The sequence below is a fragment of the Octopus sinensis genome, linkage group LG7 (genome assembly GCF_006345805.1).
Source record: "Octopus sinensis linkage group LG7, ASM634580v1, whole genome shotgun sequence".
NCBI lineage: Eukaryota > Metazoa > Mollusca > Cephalopoda > Octopoda > Octopodidae > Octopus > Octopus sinensis.
The window spans coordinates 70,843,628-70,863,259 of record NC_043003.1 but is presented as its reverse complement, the minus strand read 5'-3'; the positions used below and the strand labels follow the sequence as shown (position 1 = coordinate 70,863,259).

The following is a 19,632-nucleotide window of genomic DNA, read 5'->3' as shown; positions in this document are numbered from 1 at the left end:
CTGTATGACTCGGGGTCGTACAGTGCCATATAGAACCATTTCATCGACGACTTCGGAATATAACAATATCTATCAGAGCGACAGCCGTCATCAAAAGACAGATACAACAATGACAAAAGCCCGCTTTACAACATATATGTATGTGTGTGTATATATATCCATATCTATATCTATGTATATATGTATCTGTGTGTGTATGAATTTATATATCTATCTGTCTATCTATCTATCTATTGCCATTGTGACACTCAGCGCCCTTTGGGCATTTTAAACATAGTGAAGCCAACTCCATATCCAGGTTTGAACCTGGAGTCGGATTTCTTCCAGGGAGGAAAAGAAAGCAAAAAAAAAAAGAAGAGAATCCTCCCCTCTCCCCACTTCTACATCGGGCTGATAGTTTATTAGCGACCCTGAAAAGATGAAACTCAAATTTGAACTCGAGAGGACTTGAAATATGTTTTCAAAGGCGAATACACTTCGACAGCTAGCAAGCCATACTACTCCATCCAGACTGATGATGAGCAATGACTTTGAAACTAGTCTCTGAATGCTGGCTTTACTGGATGGAGGTGCTTATCTCGCCTTTGAAAATATAAGGACACAGGAAATGTGTCAAGGCCAACAGGAACCGAAACGAATGTCGAAGAATATTCTTTATAACTCCTACTTTGATGCTTCTTTAGTAATAAGAAGAACGTGAACGTCTCGGGTTCGTTTTTGGCCCATCATATTGTACAGGGAAAATAATAATTTAGGTATCTTTTGCCTTTTACTTCTTTCAGTCAATAAAAAGCAGTAATACTGGAGCACCACTTTGAAGGGTTTCCTGTCGAATCTATCGATCCAGTACCTATTTTATCAGATTTTAATTTGACGAGCCGCCAAGTTAGAGGGACATAGAACACTAACACCGGTTCTCAAGCGGTAGAGGAGGAAAAAACAACGCACAAAGGCACACACATATCTATCTATCTATCTATCTATCTATCTATCTATCTATCTATCTATCTATCTATCTATCTATCTGTCTGTCTGTCTGTCTATCTATCTATCTATCTATCTATCTATCTATCTATCTATCTATCTATCTATCTATCTATCTATCTGTCTGTCTGTCTGTCTGTCTGTCCCTCTGCCTATCTATCTATCTATCTATCTATCTATCTATCTATCTATCTATCTATCTATCTATATATCTATCTATCTATCTATCTATCTATCTATCTATCTATCTGTCTGTATGTCTATCTATCTATCTACCTCTCTATCTGTATACCTATAGAGGACCGATGACGTTCTTAGGGAGAGGTCCGGTGACGTTTTTAGAGAGAATCTGAGCATCGACAGCAAATACCTGACCCGCCTCTCCAGGACCACTTTCAGGCCGGGATCTATACACAATTTCTAGAGATCCCTGGATTGGCAATGCTATCGGGAAGCATTGCCCGTTCGAGAGAAGGTCTACAGACACGGTTCAGGACACACCGAACCGACCTGCTCGAAGTGCGGTCAGAACGATGGAACCGCTCAGCACGCACTTGTGCAGTGTCCACATATTTCAGAGGTGTGGATCTATGTCGAACAGATACTGTTGTATGTGGGACAAATCCATTTGTCAGCCGAGTCTATCGTGAATATTGCCCCACCACCTTCCTTTAGCTGTGAAGGCAAGATAGTTTTCGTCGTACTGGTGGCTATGGCGAAAGAATGTGTGTGGTGGACTCGTTTGAAAGGTTTAGAGACAAATACCTTCCTCTCCGGCCAATTTCTCATCAACGTTTCCGAGTATCACTTGGAAGGGAAGTTAAGAGTAGAGAGGGAAGTTTTGTGTAATGAAAGATTTAATAAAACGTGGGTGAATGCAGCAAAAATGATACACATGAATGATGGAACCACTTTGTGCATTAATCTGTAAAACAAACAGAGAGCGAGGGGGGGCACTTTGCTGTCATAGATTTTTTTTCCGAGGTTACCGTGGTTATTTTTCGTAGGTTTTCCTTTCCACAGATAACTCTAGCCAGTGTTATATTTTCTCCCTCTTTTCGGAATTCAAATTAAAAAAAACGTGATCTTGTTATCTATTTGTGTACACGCCCCCCCCCCACCAAACGTCATTTTTTCTATCCCTTTTGATCGATTTCGAGAAGGAAAAATTCTACATTGTATTGTCCCCTCTGTGTTAAGCCCTGTGTGGATCTGTGTGGCTAAATCTATCTATCTATCTATCTATCTATCTATCTATCTATCTATCTATCTATCTATCTATCTATCTATCTATCTATCTATCTCTTTCTGCATATATATATATATATATATATATATATATATATATAATATATATATAGGGTGATTCAAAGTCTCCATACATAGGGAAAAATGTTTTTTTAATAAGAAACAACTTATTAGTTTCACCGTTTTGTGTGTGGTAGTAGTACCAATAATTGTCGGAGCCCTGGGAATAGTGAGTAAAAATCTTGAGAATTACATGAAACAAATAGGGGTTGCAATAAGGGTGGAGCACCTGCAGAAAACAGCACTTCTTGAAACGTTGCTACAAATTTTGATGTAAACTTTTTTCTACTGGATCAATCCCAATATTTTATGCCAAAATGTAGCTAGAGACCAGCCCACTTCAAAACTGTTAACAATGTGATATATATATATATATATATATAATATATATATATATATATATATATATATATATATATATATATATATATAATCACGAGCTGTTGGGGGTTTCTTTTCCTTCTTTGGACTTTTTCCTTTCTCCATTCCGACGAATAGCTATGCTCGAAACGTCAAATTTTCTCTTTTCTCTGCGCATCAAGCGTCCGTTGATTTTACTATTCGATTTTTTGAAATGATTGTTTATTTGTATTGACTATGTACATCCATATATATATATTATTCTTTTATTTCTTTCAGTCATCTGACTGCGGATATGCTGGAGCACCGCCTTTAGTCGAACAAATCGACCACAGGACTTATTCTTTGTAAGCGTTGTATTTATTCTATTGGTTCTTCTGTAGAACCGCTAGGGTATGGGGACGTAAAAAACCAGCAGCGGTTGTCGAGCGATGGTGGGGAGACAAACACAGACACACAAACACACACACAGACACAAACACACACTCACACACATGCACACACACACACACACATATGTATATATATAGATATAGATATATGACGGGCTTCTTTCAATTTCTGTCTACCAAATCCACTCACAAGGCTTTGGTCGGCCCGAGGCTATAGTAGAAGACCCTTGCCCATGGTGCCACGCAGTGGGAATGAACCCGGATCCACGTGGTTGGGAAGTAAGCTATTTACCACACAGCCACTCCTGCGCCTATATGTGTGTGTGTGTGTGTGTGTGTGTGTGAGTGTATGTGTGTGTGTTATTGTTTCCCCACCTCGTTTGACAACCGCTATAACTTTGATTATGTCCTCGTAACTTAGCGGTTTGGCAAAAGTGGTGATAGAATAAGTACCAAACTTCAAAAAAAAAATGATAAAAAACAGAAAACTCAGTCCTGGATTGGATTGGATTGGTTCGACTAAAAACCTTCAATACTATGCTCTAGCATGGCCGCAATCCCATGACTGAATCAAGTAAAAAAAATGACAGACATGATGCAATATGAGTGCACTTACTTCAACCAATAACTGAAGGTTTATATAGAAATCAACCGGCGAAGAGAGAAAGAGAGGGAGAGAGAGAGAGGAAGAGAGGGAGAGAGAGAGAGAGCGAGAAAGGACGAGAGAGATAATGGCACTGAAGAGGAACAAGGTTTTGTAAAGTTTATGTAATGCAATAATAACTTCGTGGCATTCCGTCGGTTACGACGACGAGGGTTCCAGTTGATCCGATCAACGGAACAGCCAGCACGAGCAGGTAGTTGAGTACTCCACAGGTACCTGTATACTTAACGTAGTTCTCGGAGAGATTCAGCGTGATACAGAGTGTGGCTAGGCTGGCACTTTTGAAATACAGATACAACAGAAACAGGAAGAAAGAATGAGAGAAATGTGTGGTGAAAGAGTACAGCAGGTGTCACCACCACAAACTGCCGGAGAAACGTGGAGCTTTAGGTGTTTTTGCTCAATAAACACTCACAACGTCCGGTCTGGGAATCGAAACCACGATCGCACCAGTCCGCTTCCCTAACCACTGGGCCATTGCACTTCCACCCAATAATATAATAACTAGAACTTGATAGATGTTCTCTCAGAGATTTTCAAATGAGTGGTTAGTACAGATAAATGTCAATGTTTCGATTTTTATCGAATTTATAATCCAAAGCGAACTTGTCAAAATGTTCGAATGCTTGCAGAAGTGTGAATAATAGTTTTAATCCAATGACACCAAAATTATAGGAAGGCGTTAAATCATACTAAATTATCTCCGCTGTGTTTTCATGCATAACGATGTATAAAAGAAGTTGTTTTCTACAAGGTTTCTACAAGGAAAAAATTGTCCGAAATCGGTTCTGGCGGGTGGTGGGGTAAAAAGTCAAATTTTTGAAAATTTTGTTTCATAAGAGGAATTTTGTATTTATGACAAAATGCGGGGGAAAAATATGTGTATGTGTATACATTGCGTACGTACAGATATGCATACATATATATATATATGCACAGACACATGTATGTATGTATGTATGTATGTATGCATGTATGTATGTATGTATGTATGTATGTATGTATGCATGCATGTATGTATGTATGTATGTATGTATGTATGTGTATATGTGTGTGGGGTGGAAGAGAGAGGTAAAGAGAGACAGAGCAAGTGAGAGAGAGAGAGACAGATAGATAGAGAAGGAAAAATTTGACATTGTCTTCGGAATTTCAGGTAGTAAACAGAAAATGATACGTAGCGAGAATTCTTCAATTCAATGCTAAATTGTTTTATATATAACTTCCCATAAACACAAACATTAACAACAACAATAATAATAACAACAACAACAACAACATCAACAATAATAATGATGATAATAGAAATTCAAAAAATAGTACTCACGGAATAGTACTGCCCTTATCCTACGTAAAATGTTATCACAAATTTTATAACAAACTCATAACTTGCTTATGTTTTCTTAAAATACTTTGTGCAAAACGAAATATATGGCACCCTAGGCATAACACGGACTTGAACTTTGAAATCGATGTCTCTTGAGGTGTCTGGGTGGGACTTGGAGTCAACTTGTACAAATACAAAGCAAAAATCAAACATATAATAATAATAATAATAATAATAATAATAATAATAATAATAATAATAATAATAATAATAATAATAATACTGCAAGGTCATGCATTGTTTATCTTGATATGAGATCACCTTGTCGTGCACATATGGTTGTGATGCATGTGCCTGGTGTACCATTATCAGACGGGTAGTCATGATGGGTATACTGGGCTTCGTATATTTTACCCCAGTGTCACTTTGATGGCATGCACTGCTATCTCACTCAATAATAATAATGATGATGATAATAATAATAATAATAATAATAATATAATAATAATAATAATAATAATAATAATAATAATACGAGCAATATTTACATGCAGAGAGCTCGGAGAAGGTGTTGTCTCAAAATAATAACTTCAAAACACACCACAGCACATACCCACGGCACGCAGAGTTAGAACAAACTATATAAAATACAGAATACACAACATATCAGAAAGTGATAAGTGTAGAATCTGTGGACAAAGCTATGAAACCGTATGGCATATTACCAGCCAATGTACGCCACTAGCCCAGAAGGAATATAAGAGACGCTTCGATAATATAGCAAGGCTTGTCCATTGGAAACTTTTCAACCAATATGGACTTGACAGAACAAAAAATTGGTACGACCACAAACCTGAAAGCATCATCGAAAATGATAATGCAAAGGTCCTGTGGGATTTTATGTTTCAGTGCGACCATGAGATAGAGAATAGGAAGCCAGACATAGTCTTAATTGAGAAAGAAAGCAAACCATGCTGGATCATAGATATAGCATGCCCAGCTGACAACAAAGTATGCGATAAGAAAAGTCGATAGCTATGACAGGTTAGCTTGAGAGGTAAAGCAGTTGTGGTCGATGAAGAAGGTGGGAGTAGTACCAATAATTGTCGGAGCCCTGTGAGTAAAAATCTTGAGAAGTACATGGAACAAATGGGGGCTGCAATAAGAATGGAGCACTTGCAGAAAACAGCACTGCTTGAAACCTCTCGAATACTCCGGAAAGTGCTCGAAAAATAAGAGATGTTACCTTAGTTCACTGGTAGTGAACAGCTAGCACTGTAGTACATCTCCAGCGTTGGAAGCTGTGCAAAGGCAATAATAATAATAATAATAATAATAATAAATAATAATAATAATAATAATAATAATAATAATAATAATAATAATAATGATGATGATGATGATGATGATAATGCTTTGATGCAGTACCAGACAGCGGTTCTCATGGCTTCTGATCTTAACTGATTGGAAGTGTTATCATGTACATTGTTTTCTCTTGGCATAAAAGATGGGCTACAGCAAATATTCTACTCAATACCACAGATTTGCTTGTCAGTTGTTTGACCTTAACCAGTTGAGCATGAACCCTTTGGTGGCTGACGATATGTGCATCTCTGATCATGAGCAGAAGGAGTGGGGGAGCATCATAGCTATTTATTGACAGGAATTCTTTGGGGTTTAAATAATTCACCTCTGGAAATATGAGTGTTTTGTTCCACATTCTTAAACAACTCTTATTGAAGGACCATTTGAACAGGATGGGCTACTCGACCTGAGGAAACTTCTAATAGCCCCACCCCCCGGCAAGGTCATACATTGTTTATCTTGATATGAAATCACCATGACATATGGTTGTGATGCATGTGCCTAGTGTAACCTTATCAGATGGGCAGTTATGATGGGTATACTGGGCTTCGCATAATTGTACCCCAGTGTCACTTTGATGACATGTACTGCTCTCTCACTCAGTAATGATAATAAAAATAATATCATACATTATGTATGTCCGTAAATGTATGCACACGCAGATGTACACACATACACATACATACATACACAGACAAATACATGTACATGCCTCTCTCTCTCTCTCTCTCTTCTCTCTCTCTCTCTATATATATATATAATATATATATAATATATATATATATATATATTATATATATATATGTTTATATATATATGTGTGGTGTGTATGTGTGTGTGTTACTTTAGATCTGGGCTCTGGTATATACAAGCCCTATCACAAGCCAAAACGAGAAGCTGTCCTATATTAACACAGCCCCCTACCTTCCCGCTAAAATTTTCAAGACCATAGTGAAAGGTGTAAGCAAGAGGGTCTCGAATCTATCCTCTATCCAAGATATCTTCGACACTGCTACCCCTTACTACAACGAGCCACTGCCATCTCCTACATGCCATCTCCTACATGCCAAGCCCTAGCACCCAGAAAACGAAACGTCGCAGAAACGTCGTTTGGTTTGCTCCACTCTTCTCACTCCACGTCAAGACTTGCGTGGGAAGTATTCTCCTTAGATTAATAAATGAGCATTTCACACACACACATAAATACAGGCATTTATTTAACAGGCACAACCTTCAGTTTTGTGCCTAACATAAAAAGCATTTTATCTAGCACCCACAAAACAAGTGTTGCTCTTTCAGGGTATACAATAACAGTCCAGTAAGAGACCAATGCAAGGCCGAAGCTGTCATCTATAATGGTACGGTGACACCTAGACCTGCTATCCGCATTACCAGTAGTGTACCATCCATCAGCAGTATTAACATATTAACCAGCTCTTATGCCAGTACAGTAGCCACAGGCAGAGGTGATGACCAGTCCGGGAGGTAACCGGCGACTCAAGTACCACCACCACAGACGATGACCAAAAATTGTCATTGACACTGATGGAGTGACCGGCCCCGCACCATATGTTACCACTAACACCGGCAACATCATTGCCAACCATATGACTAGAAACGGTAACCACGGAGATAACACCGCCGGATCATTGTGCCATAACGCCAACGTCAGCAACGGTGTTACCAACAGCATCACCACGCCCGGAGCCCACCAGAGATATACCAGGACTGCGAATATAACCACCTCCCAAGTTTGTAAATATATCAGATCAGCCAGTACATCTTTCAAACGACGCTTCGCGAACCACCAGTCATCCTTCAGAGTCCCACAAAGACGTTTTGCCACGTCCCTAGATAGCCATGTGTGGCACCTCATAGATCAAGAGACCCCCATGTGATATCAGGTGGAAAATAAAAGAACATCCAGGCCCATATATTAATGGGAGTGGCAGTTGCAAAAATTGCATCGCGGTGCGAACCAAAATTCTTAAAGACTACGCTTAACCTGGCGCGTTAAATAGACGTAAAGAAATTTTTTCTAAATGTGTCAATTTCAAGCGCTACCTACTGGGAAATTGAATCTCCCCGTTTGCTGGTTAGATTATTACGAGTCTGTAAAGATATTTTATCTTCTCGTCCAGGGAAGCTAACCCGTCCTCATTGACGTTTTTATACGTTAGCCGTTAAACTTCGTTATCCTCGCGTTACCTCATGTCCGGGAGATAGAAAGTTAAATTTTGTCTTTGTAAAGAGACTGATGGGCTGTCTACAAGGATGTGGCTTTCGTAGATGAGAAACCAATGGTAACTCTTTGACCAAATTTTAACTTTCTGTTTTAATATATATATATATATATATATATATATATATATGGTTGGAATTTACAAAAAAGCAAAAGACGAAGACAGGTGTGTAAACAACGAACACGTGTATTAGTTTAACGCGCTCGGGAGGACGAGAAAGTCTTTTACGTTTCGAGCCTACGCTCTTCAACAGAAAGGAGCAGGAGAAAATAAACAGAGAGAGAATACAAAAAGCTTTAGTGGCTAGCGGTTGATCATATACATATACTAGCAGCTAAACCCGATTTCACCCGATCGATTTAGATGATGTGGCTTTAAAACCTGCTCTATGTAAGGATTCGACTTGTTTGTGCATGCTTGTGTTGAAAAAAACAATTTTAGAATGTCTATTTTTCTGTCAAAAAGCTAAAAATAACTGACCCCCCCCCCAAAAAAAAAATCAACAACAACCAAGATTCAACCAAAATCAAAAAATAAACTCAAATACTAAGCGAATAAAGATGAACCATCCCACTTCCATTGCGCGCACACACACGTACACACACAAACACACAAATACACACACGCACACATACACACGCACATTCACATACTCCCTTTTACATACACCCACATATATTCACACAGAGTTGAAACGCTGTTTGATTTATTTATTTCAGTGTACAATTTTCATGATCCCATTACCAAGTATGACATCACCCCTCCTTCCTTCCTTATTCATCTATCACTCCTTCCTTTCTCATTCATAAACACAAGAGTATTATTATAGTAGATTATCTCGGTAACCATGGGAGCTATGAAAAAATACAAAGCCCAGCATCACCACCAGATCATTCTCCACATCTGTGTAATTTTTTGCTCAATTCTACCCAGCCGTTTGACCGTGAATCCCAAGACAAGAAAGAATCGCCCATGTTAAATTTATATCTATAGATATAAAAGGCGAGCTGGCAGAAACGTTAGTGCGCCGGGGGAAATGCTTAGCGGTATTTCGCTGCCGTTACGTTCTGAGTTCAAATTCCGCCGAGGTCGACTTTGCCTTTCTTCCTTTCGGGGTCGATAAATTAAGTGCCAGTTACGCACTGGGGTCGATGTAATCGACTTAATACCTATGTCTGTCCTTGTTTGTCCCGTCTGTGTTTAGCCCCTTGTGGGTAATAAAGAAATAGGTATTTCGTCTGCTGTTACATTCTGAGTTCACATTCCGCCGAGGTTGACTTTGCCTTTCATCCCTTTGTGGTCGAATAAATAAGTACCAGTTACGCACTGGGGTCGATATAATCGACTTAATCCATTTGTCCGTCCTTGTTTGTCCTCTCTGTGTTTAGCCCCTTGTGGGTAGTAAACAAATAGGTATTTTGTCTGTCTGAAGTTCTGAGTTCAAATTCTGCCGAGGTCGACTTTGCCTTTTATCCTTTCGGGTCCAAAGAATTGTCAATCATTTAAATTCGTTCAGCTATATAGGAACAAAATGAATTACTACTAGCCTTTTTGGGCTCTAAAAGAATGTAACAAAATATTTTCGATTGCTTTGTAAATAATTAGTGAGGCGAAACCTGATAGAATAGACGATAATAGACGAAATTTTGTGCAGAAGAAAAGTACTAAATTTTCACTTCTAAATTTACTCTTATAAGCATTAGACGGGAACAGGCTCTAAGATGTCCACACTTGATAAAATATGCGTTTAAACGATTTAAATAAACACAACTTATCAGCTATAATAATTATGCTAGTTACAATAACGATTGTAATAGTTAATATATTCAACGATTATTGGAAAGGTTGCAAGACGCAACGAAAATTTTAGAAAAATAATAAAAGAAATAAGTGGAAATTTTGCCGGTGAGTGTGTTAAATTATAAGGCACCAAAAGAGAATGACTCTCCCCAGACACAACAGTACTTATATATATATATATATCGTCGTGGCACTTTGTCGGTTACGATGACGAGGGTTGCAGTTGATCCGATCAACGGAACAGCCTGCTCGTGAAATTAACGCGCAAGTGAGTGAGCACTCCACAGGCACGTGTACCCTTAACGTAGTTCTCGGGGAGATTCAGCGTGATTCCGCTTAATAAACACCCACAACACTCAGTCTGAGAATCGAAACCGCGATCCCACGACTGCGAGCCCGCTGCCCTCACCACTGGGCCATTGCGCCTCCATACACACACACACACACACACACACACACACACACACACACACAGAAACACACCATAACTGATGAAGGGTCGTTCTTTATGTTGTTTGTCTTGTTTTCCATTTGTGTCTTTCGTTGTTCGAAAAAATAGTTTATATTCCATGTACTCGTACTTCGTATTTTTTGTTGTACACGTTTCGTGACGTCCTGTGCCCACATATGCTTATATATATATTATATAATATATATATAAAAGAGAGAGATAGATAGAGATAGATAGATAGATAGATAGATAGATAGATAGATAGATAGATAGATAGATAGATAGATGTAACTATGTACATATACCTATGTATATGTGTATATATATGCATATATATATATATATTATAATATATAATATAATATATATATATATAATATATATATAATATATATATATATATATATATATATATATATATATATATATATATATGCAGAAACAGAAGTGGCTCAATGCATCATTGATACAAGCGAATTTGATAAACTGCACTGTTTTTATCTCTAAATACACATGGAAATATACGTGAATGTTCGCTGATATAAAGGCAAGTATTTTTGTATATTTTATGTATTTATTTATACTTGTATAAAGATGGATATATCTCAGCGTTTTTATCCCACCATTTCTTTATCACTCGCCGTCCCTGGCCTTCTCTTATATGTCAGTAATACAAGTGAAGAGTGGAGGCGCAATGGCCCAGTGGTTAGGGCAGCGGACTCGCGGTTTCGATTCCCAGACCAGGCGTTCTGTATGTTTATTGAGCGAAAACACCTAAAGCTCCACGAAGCTCCGGCAGGGGGTTGGGGTGGCGACCCCTGTTGTACTCTATCACCCCAACTTTCTCTCACTCTTTCTTCCTGTTTCTTGAGTAACGCTGCGATGGACTGGCGCCCCGTCCAGCTGGGGGGAACACATACGCCATAGAAACCGGGAAACCGGGCCCATGAGCCTGGCTAGGCTTTAAAAGCGCGCATAAATAAATTTTTAAAAATAGTGAAGGTGCGTGGCTTCGTGGTTAGCATGTTCGGTTTACGATTGCATGATTGTAAGGTCATGGGTTCGATTCCCGGCGAGGCGTTCTGTCCTTGAGCAAGACACCTTATTTCACATTGCTCCAGTTCATTCAACTGACAAAAATGATTTATACCTGTATTTTATTGGGTTAGCCTTGTCACTTTCTGTGTCACGCTGAATGTCCCTGAAAACTAGATTTAAGGCCAAGCGTGTCTGTGGAGTTCTTTAATGCTAATAAATGTATGCATGTTTCTATTTTTCTTTCTGTATGCATCTGTTTTTGCGTGTTCGTATGACTATCTATCTATCTATCTATCTATATATCTATCTATCTATCTATCTATCTATCTATCTGTCTGTCTATCTATCTATCTATCTATCTATCTATCTATCTATCTATCTATCTATCTATCTATCTATCTATCTATACAGATGGGATCTATACATACATACATATATATATATATATATATGTATACAGATGGGCCGAGGACTATAATATGCTGTTTAATGCTGGAAAAGCCCTGCGCTACCAGCACCCGAAACTGAACGAAAATCGTACATGGTATATTGGCCCACGGCGGGATTACGATCCCAGAACCTAAGTCAATGCGTGACCTGGGTATCGACACGAGTGATGATAACTCTTTCCAAGTGCACATTACCAAGATGATGACAAAATGCAGACGGCTGGCTGGATCATGAGAACCTTCAGAACCAGAAAGAAGGCAACCATGATGGGCCTCTTGAGGACATTCTTCCTCATCCACTTGAGCTACTGCTCCCAACTATGGTCACTCAACAGTGTAAAATTAACAGCGGATCTTGAAGCAATCCAGCGAAGCTTCACAATGAAGATCGTCTCATTAGGACAGCTGAACTACTGGCAAAAGCTGAAACAGCTAAGACTCCACTCCCTGGAGCGAAGGCGGGAGAGATATGCAGTAATATGCATCTCGAAGATTCTGGAAGGACTTGTGTCAAATTTTGGAATTTGAAAGCTACACAAATGCCAGAACGGGTTGCCACTGCACATCAGGACCAGTTACTGCAACTGCCTGGGTTTCAAGGGCCCACAGTATTTTAATATTCTCCCAAAGAACCTGACGGACGTACACGAAGTTGATGCAGGTGTTTTCAAATCAGAACTGGATCTCTTCCTGTCGAAAGTCCCAGATGAACCTATCCTGCGGCAGGAGACGCAAGTGAGGGCAGCGACATCAGGCTCCCTTATTGACCAAATGCCACATATCAGAGGAAGCTCTCAATAATAATAGTGTAGCAAAATGGCGGTGCCCCAGTATGGCCGCAGTTTTGAGCTGAAACCGATAAGAGAAAAAGAATATACATACATACATACATACATACATACATACATATATATATATATATATATACTCTTTTACTCTTTTACTTGTTTCAGTCATTTGACTGCGGCCATGCTGGAGCATCGCCTTTAGTCGAGCAAATCGACCCCAGGACTTATTCTTTGTAACCCTAGTACTTATTCTATTGGTCTCTTTTGCCGAACCGCTAAATTACGGGGACGTAAACACACCACCATCAGTTGTCAAGCGGTGTTGGAGGGACAAACACAGACACACAAACTCACATATAATATATTATATATAATATATATATTTATAATATATATAACATATATACGACGGGCTTCTTTCAGTTTCCGTCTACCAAATCCACTCACAAGGCTTTGGTCGGACCGAGGCTACAATTGAAGGCACTTGCCCAAGGTGCCACGCAGTGGGACTGAACCCGGAACCATGTGGTTGGTAAACAAGCTACTTACCACACAGCCACTCCTGTATATATATACGTACACATATACAAACATACGCACTTGTGTATACATACATAAAAATATGTACTACACAAACCATGGATATACATATCTATAAACACATCATACACCTTTTTGGAGTAGGTCATCATAAATAGTGTGTGTGTGTGTGTATGCGCGCGCGCATGTGTACGTATATGTATGTGTGTATATGCACGCGCGTATGTATATGTATCTATGTATATATATATTATAATATATATATATATATATATATATGTATGTGTGTGTGTGTGTGGTGGTATACGTATGAATACATATATGTGTTTGGAATATATATATGAATACATATATGTGTGAATATATAGGTATTCATATCTATCTATGTATATGTTTGTATACGTATATATATAATATATATCTACCTATATGTATGTATATATACGTATATGTATATATATATATATATGTATGTATATATATATATTTATTTATGTATGTCTATATGTATATGTATATGTATATATATGTATATATAGCTAATTAAATGTATATATTGTATGTATGTATGTATGTATGATGTATGTATGTATGTATGTATGTATGTATGTATGTCTGTGCCCCAGCATGGCCACTACCCCAGGGCTGAAACATATAAAAGAATAAAAAAATACGTATGCATAATGTGCAAATCCTAGCACATACACACGGTTACACATGAATATATGTGTTATGTGTGGTTGTGCAGCCATGCGGAAAAATCTAAGGGACTGCTACCGCGTCCTTTTAGTACGGGTTGCAGAATCTGTGATAAAATACACGATGAGAAAGATACATGTGAATAGAAGCAGACGGACAGGCGGACAGACAGATGGATGTACATACCAGTTTTACGGTAGAGATTGCCAACGGAAGCAAAAGCTGAATATGATATCCATATAATGCATGCAAACATAGTTGAATGACATTAATACCATGTACACACACACACATATGCACACATATGCAGACACATACGCACACACAGAGGCGCGCGCGCACTTTGTATTGTTTTCAGGAAAAAAAGTGTTTGTATACGAATTAGTATATTTTCACCAATGAAGTGGAGAAAATGTGAATTTGTAAACCAGGGTATGAAATACGAAACACGTAATATTTTCATCTATCTATCCATCTGTATGTCTATCTATCCATCTGTATGTCTATCTATCTATCTATCTATCTATCTATCTATCTATCTATCTATCTGTCTATCTATCTATCTATCTATCTATCTATCTATCTATCTATCTATCTATCTATCTATCTGTCTGTCTATCTATCTGTGTGTCTGTATTTCTATCCTTCTGTCTGTCTGTCCGTCCCTCTGTATGTCCGTCTGTCTCTGTCTCTCTTTCTCTTTCTCTCTCTCTCTCTCTCTCTCTCTCTCTCTCTCTCTCTCTCTCTCTCTCTGTATCCATCTACATACACGCTTGAACAAATACATGTTTATATACAAACGTGTATATATATATATATATATATATATATATGCATATATTTATGCATGTATGTGTTTGTGCGTGTATATATAATATATATATATATATATATATATACACACACACATACATATTCATACATAACATGTTGAAAAAATATAAACAACAAAAAGCACAAGATGGACAAGTATTCATACAGGTGTGTTTATATATATATTATGTGTGTATGTGTATATACATATATATATATATACATATATATATATATATATATATAATAATACTATATATATATATATATATATATATATAGACATACATATACATAAGAAGTACGTAAATACGTGTATGTGTTTGGTGAGTTGCGTGCATATGTGTATAGTAATAAAATGCGTGCAGAAATGTGTATGTTATACGCTTGTGTATATATGTGTGTCTGTGTCTATCCACCCCTCTCTATATACATACATATACACGCACATGGATATAAATGTATGCGTGCGCGTGTGTCGTGTGAGTGTATAGGTGTGTGTGTGTGCGTGTGTACATATTAAGGGTATTTAAACGGAGGTGCATACAATCACGATGGCATACGTATACATATACATATAACTTAGAAATAACTTATACATATGCAAAAACATACATATGTATAAATGTATAAATACACGCCACACATATATACACGCGCACATATATGTATATATGCATTCAACTACATATATCTACTCTATAAAAATACACGCGCGCACAAAAACACACACACACATACATACATACATACATACATACATACATACATACATACATACATACATACATACACACATACATACATACACACATACATACATACATACATACATGCATACATGCATGCATACATACATACATACATACACACACACACATACATACATACATACATACATACATACATGCATACATACTTACATACATACATACATACATACATAGATGCATACATACATGCATGCATACATACATACATACATACACACACACATGCATACACACATACATAATACATACATACATACATACATACATACATACATACACGATTTGTTAACACCTAATGATTTATAAACATCTATTTATTAAAGCATAAACATTATAAGAAAAGACATTTCTATTCATGCTTATATATAATACAGTAGCAAGGACTTTCTATTTTTCATTTTACTATACACACACACACACACTCATATATATATATATATATACACTATATATGCACACATACGTATACACATGGATACACACATTATTATATATAAGTAAAAAATATTAACAAAAATAATACTTACTGCAACGATAAGCAATTGACTTTAGTTATCTGGTTACTATTATTATTATTATTATTAGTTTCTTATGACAATAATAATTATTATTTCTTAAATTTTTGTTACTCTTTAAATCTCCCAGCATTGGATCCAAAATCCGCACGCGGTCGTCTGCTCACTGGATCAGGATGCCACTTGAAACCCACGTCACTGCATGAAAAAATGTACGTCCAGCGCCAACACCAGTGTAGTTCAATTTCATTGCCAGCAAATATTTATCTAAGATAGAAAATATTTTGAAGAAATAGTTCTCTTCTAGGATTAAAATAAGTTAGGAAATGTCTTCAAAGTTTACCAGTTTTCTTAAACTGCACCATACCATATTGTGTATAAATACACACGGTCTTTCACCATATACGTATTACTTATTGCATGTACGGACATTTATATATATTTGTCTACATTTGTTTTACAGTCACATATATATATGTGCGTTTTTATGTCTCAATCTCTTTTCTTTCTTTCTCTCCCGCCATTACGGTCTTGCTTTTCTCTCTCACTTCCTTTCTCTCTCTTTCCTCTCTCTCTCCTTTCTCTCTCTCTCTCTCTCTCTCCCTCTCTTTCTCTCTCTTTCTCTCTTTCTCTTTTTCTTCCTTTCTCTCTCTCTCTCCTGATTCTGTTTACAAATCGTTTCTGGCTAAAATTTGTTCAATTTTATGTAAACATCAGGTACAATCAACGTACATGTGCAGGCTTGTGTTTGTGTATGCGTAATGCGTGTATACATGAGAATACGGTGTGTGCATGCGCGCGTTTATACGTATGTGTGCGTGTGTAGATTTTGTCTATGTGAGTACTCGGTTATAATTATATTATATAATAACCGTATATTATATATGACTATATACTCCTGTATGTAAGGTATCATTATGCGTTAAGTTGCAGATATATAGTCTACGTGTGTGTGTGTGTGTGTGTGCATATATATATATATATATATATATATATATGTATGTATGTTTGTATCTATCTATCTATTATCTATCTATCTATTTCTCTCTCTCTATCACTCTATCCATGTGACATTACTGACCGAGGTTACCGTGGTCTTTTCCGTAGGCTTTTCTGTTTCCCCCTTTATACTTTACATCATGACATTTCTGTGATACACGATCCCTATTGATCGATTTCAAAAATTTTTTTTCTTTCCTTTTTATGATCCCCTTTGATCAAAATCCTACCCCACTTTAGTTTTCTCCCCAAAAAGAAAAGGTCTACTTTGTAATTTGCCCCGTCTGTGTTCAGCCCTGTGTGGCTATAAAGAAACATATCTATCTATCTATCTATCTATCTATCTATCTATCTATCTATCTATCTATCTATCTCTCTCTCTCTCTCTCTCTCTCTCTATATATATATATATATATATAATATAATATATATATATGTATATATATGTATAATCATCTATCTATCTCTCTCTCTCTCTATATATATATTATATATATATATATATATATCTGTTTGTCAGTCTGTCTATATATATAGTTGTAACATATGCAGTGGTATAAACAGCTAATGCCACCTGTGCACTATATGAAGCTGTTGTCGGTGCAGATGCCTGCATATATGCATGTGTTGTGTTTGAATATGCTTAACCTGTTACTTCAATTCACACACACACACACACACTCACTCCCACAGAAAAAGATAGACTGAGTGGAAAGAGAGAGAGAGAGAGAGAGAGAAAAGGGAGAGTAAGAGAGTGAAGGAGGAAGAAATTTGGAAAACTTACCCTTTGTGTTTGAAAATAAGTTAATACACTTCAACCAAACATTACATTCAAGTGTTGGTCGTTATAACGACGTCTTCATGTCGTGTCTATATCATGTAAACAGACGAGTCCTTGGAGAAAAGCGGATATTAATTCAATATGAAAAGAAAACAAAGTTCTATTCCTTGAGTGTGAAGCGCAATTACCATCTTTGATAGTGTCTATCTCCTCAAAGAAGCAGCGGTGGATATTATGATCGGATATTTTAGATAATGTTCTTTACTGATGTGATGTCTGTTATGTATCGCTATGGTCAGTGACATGCTGCAGTGAAAGACGGATATGGGAAACGCATGGCTGTGTTTAACCGCTTCTGGATTTTGGATTTGCTCCACGGCTTCTATATACGCCTGAAGTCATGTATAGATACATGCATACATACATACATGAATGCATGCATAAAACATATGTATGTATGTGTATATATATATATATATATAATTAATATATATATATATATAATATATATATATATAATTAAAAATGAGGGTGTCTGAGAGACACCACCATGCCGAAATAGCAATCGAAACCCTGACTAAAAAAACCACGTTAAATGTTCATGGCCACTTGATAATATCGATATTTAAATATCGATATTTAAATATCGATATTTAATATCGATATTATCCTATTTATAAATATATATATATATATATATATATATATATATAATATATATATATATATATATATATACATATATATATAAAGTAATAATAATATGACAACAAAAGAATGAATGAGACCTCAATATTATGTAAAATAGAGGAATTTGTCTACAAATATAATATGTGAATTAGTTGGTTGTCATGAGAAAACTCAGAGTTTCGGATACAGGGGATGAAGTTTACTCCGGCATCTCATCAGTTATGATGGAATGCCGGAGCAGTCTTCAGCTACGGTATCCGAAACTAAGTTACACCTATATTTTTTCGTCCATAGTGTTTTCTTTTTCGTTACCCTTTTTCACAATGTACTGACCATCACATCGTGCCTCATGGGAAGATAATACTTGGAAGATATCCTCTCACAGTTGGCAATAATGTGGTTGATGTCTTCACTCTTGGTCTTGCACAGCCTACATTTGTTATCTGCCATTGTTTTCGGCCTTTTTTTTTAAAGGCAGTGAGCTAGCAGAACGATTAGCACGCCGAGCAAAATGCTTAAAGGTATTTCGTCTGCCGCTACGTTCTGAGTTCAAATTCCGCTGAGGTCGACTTTGCCTTTCATTCTTTCGGGGTCGATTAAAATAAGTGCAAGTTACGCACTTGGGTCGATATAATCGACTTAATCCGTTTGTCTGT

At 37.0% G+C, this 19,632-nt stretch overlaps 1 protein-coding gene across 6 annotated transcripts in view; it reads right to left on the bottom strand.

Annotated features, from left to right (window-relative positions):
- Nucleotides 1-18,546, bottom strand: part of LOC115214437 (neuropeptide FF receptor 2-like) — a 105,698-nt gene extending 87,152 nt beyond the window's left edge. For 3 of the 6 annotated variants that reach the window (XR_005000072.1, XM_036504827.1, XM_036504825.1), the window contains exon 1: nt 14,592-14,653. The gene's annotated coding sequence lies outside the window, so the exon portion shown is untranslated. Of the gene's footprint in view, nt 1-14,591; nt 14,654-16,518; nt 17,046-18,289 lie in introns of those variants that run through there. The other 3 variants (XM_036504826.1, XM_036504829.1, XM_036504828.1) reach the window with 2 other exon arrangements.
- Nucleotides 18,547-19,632: the final 1,086 nt, after the last annotated feature.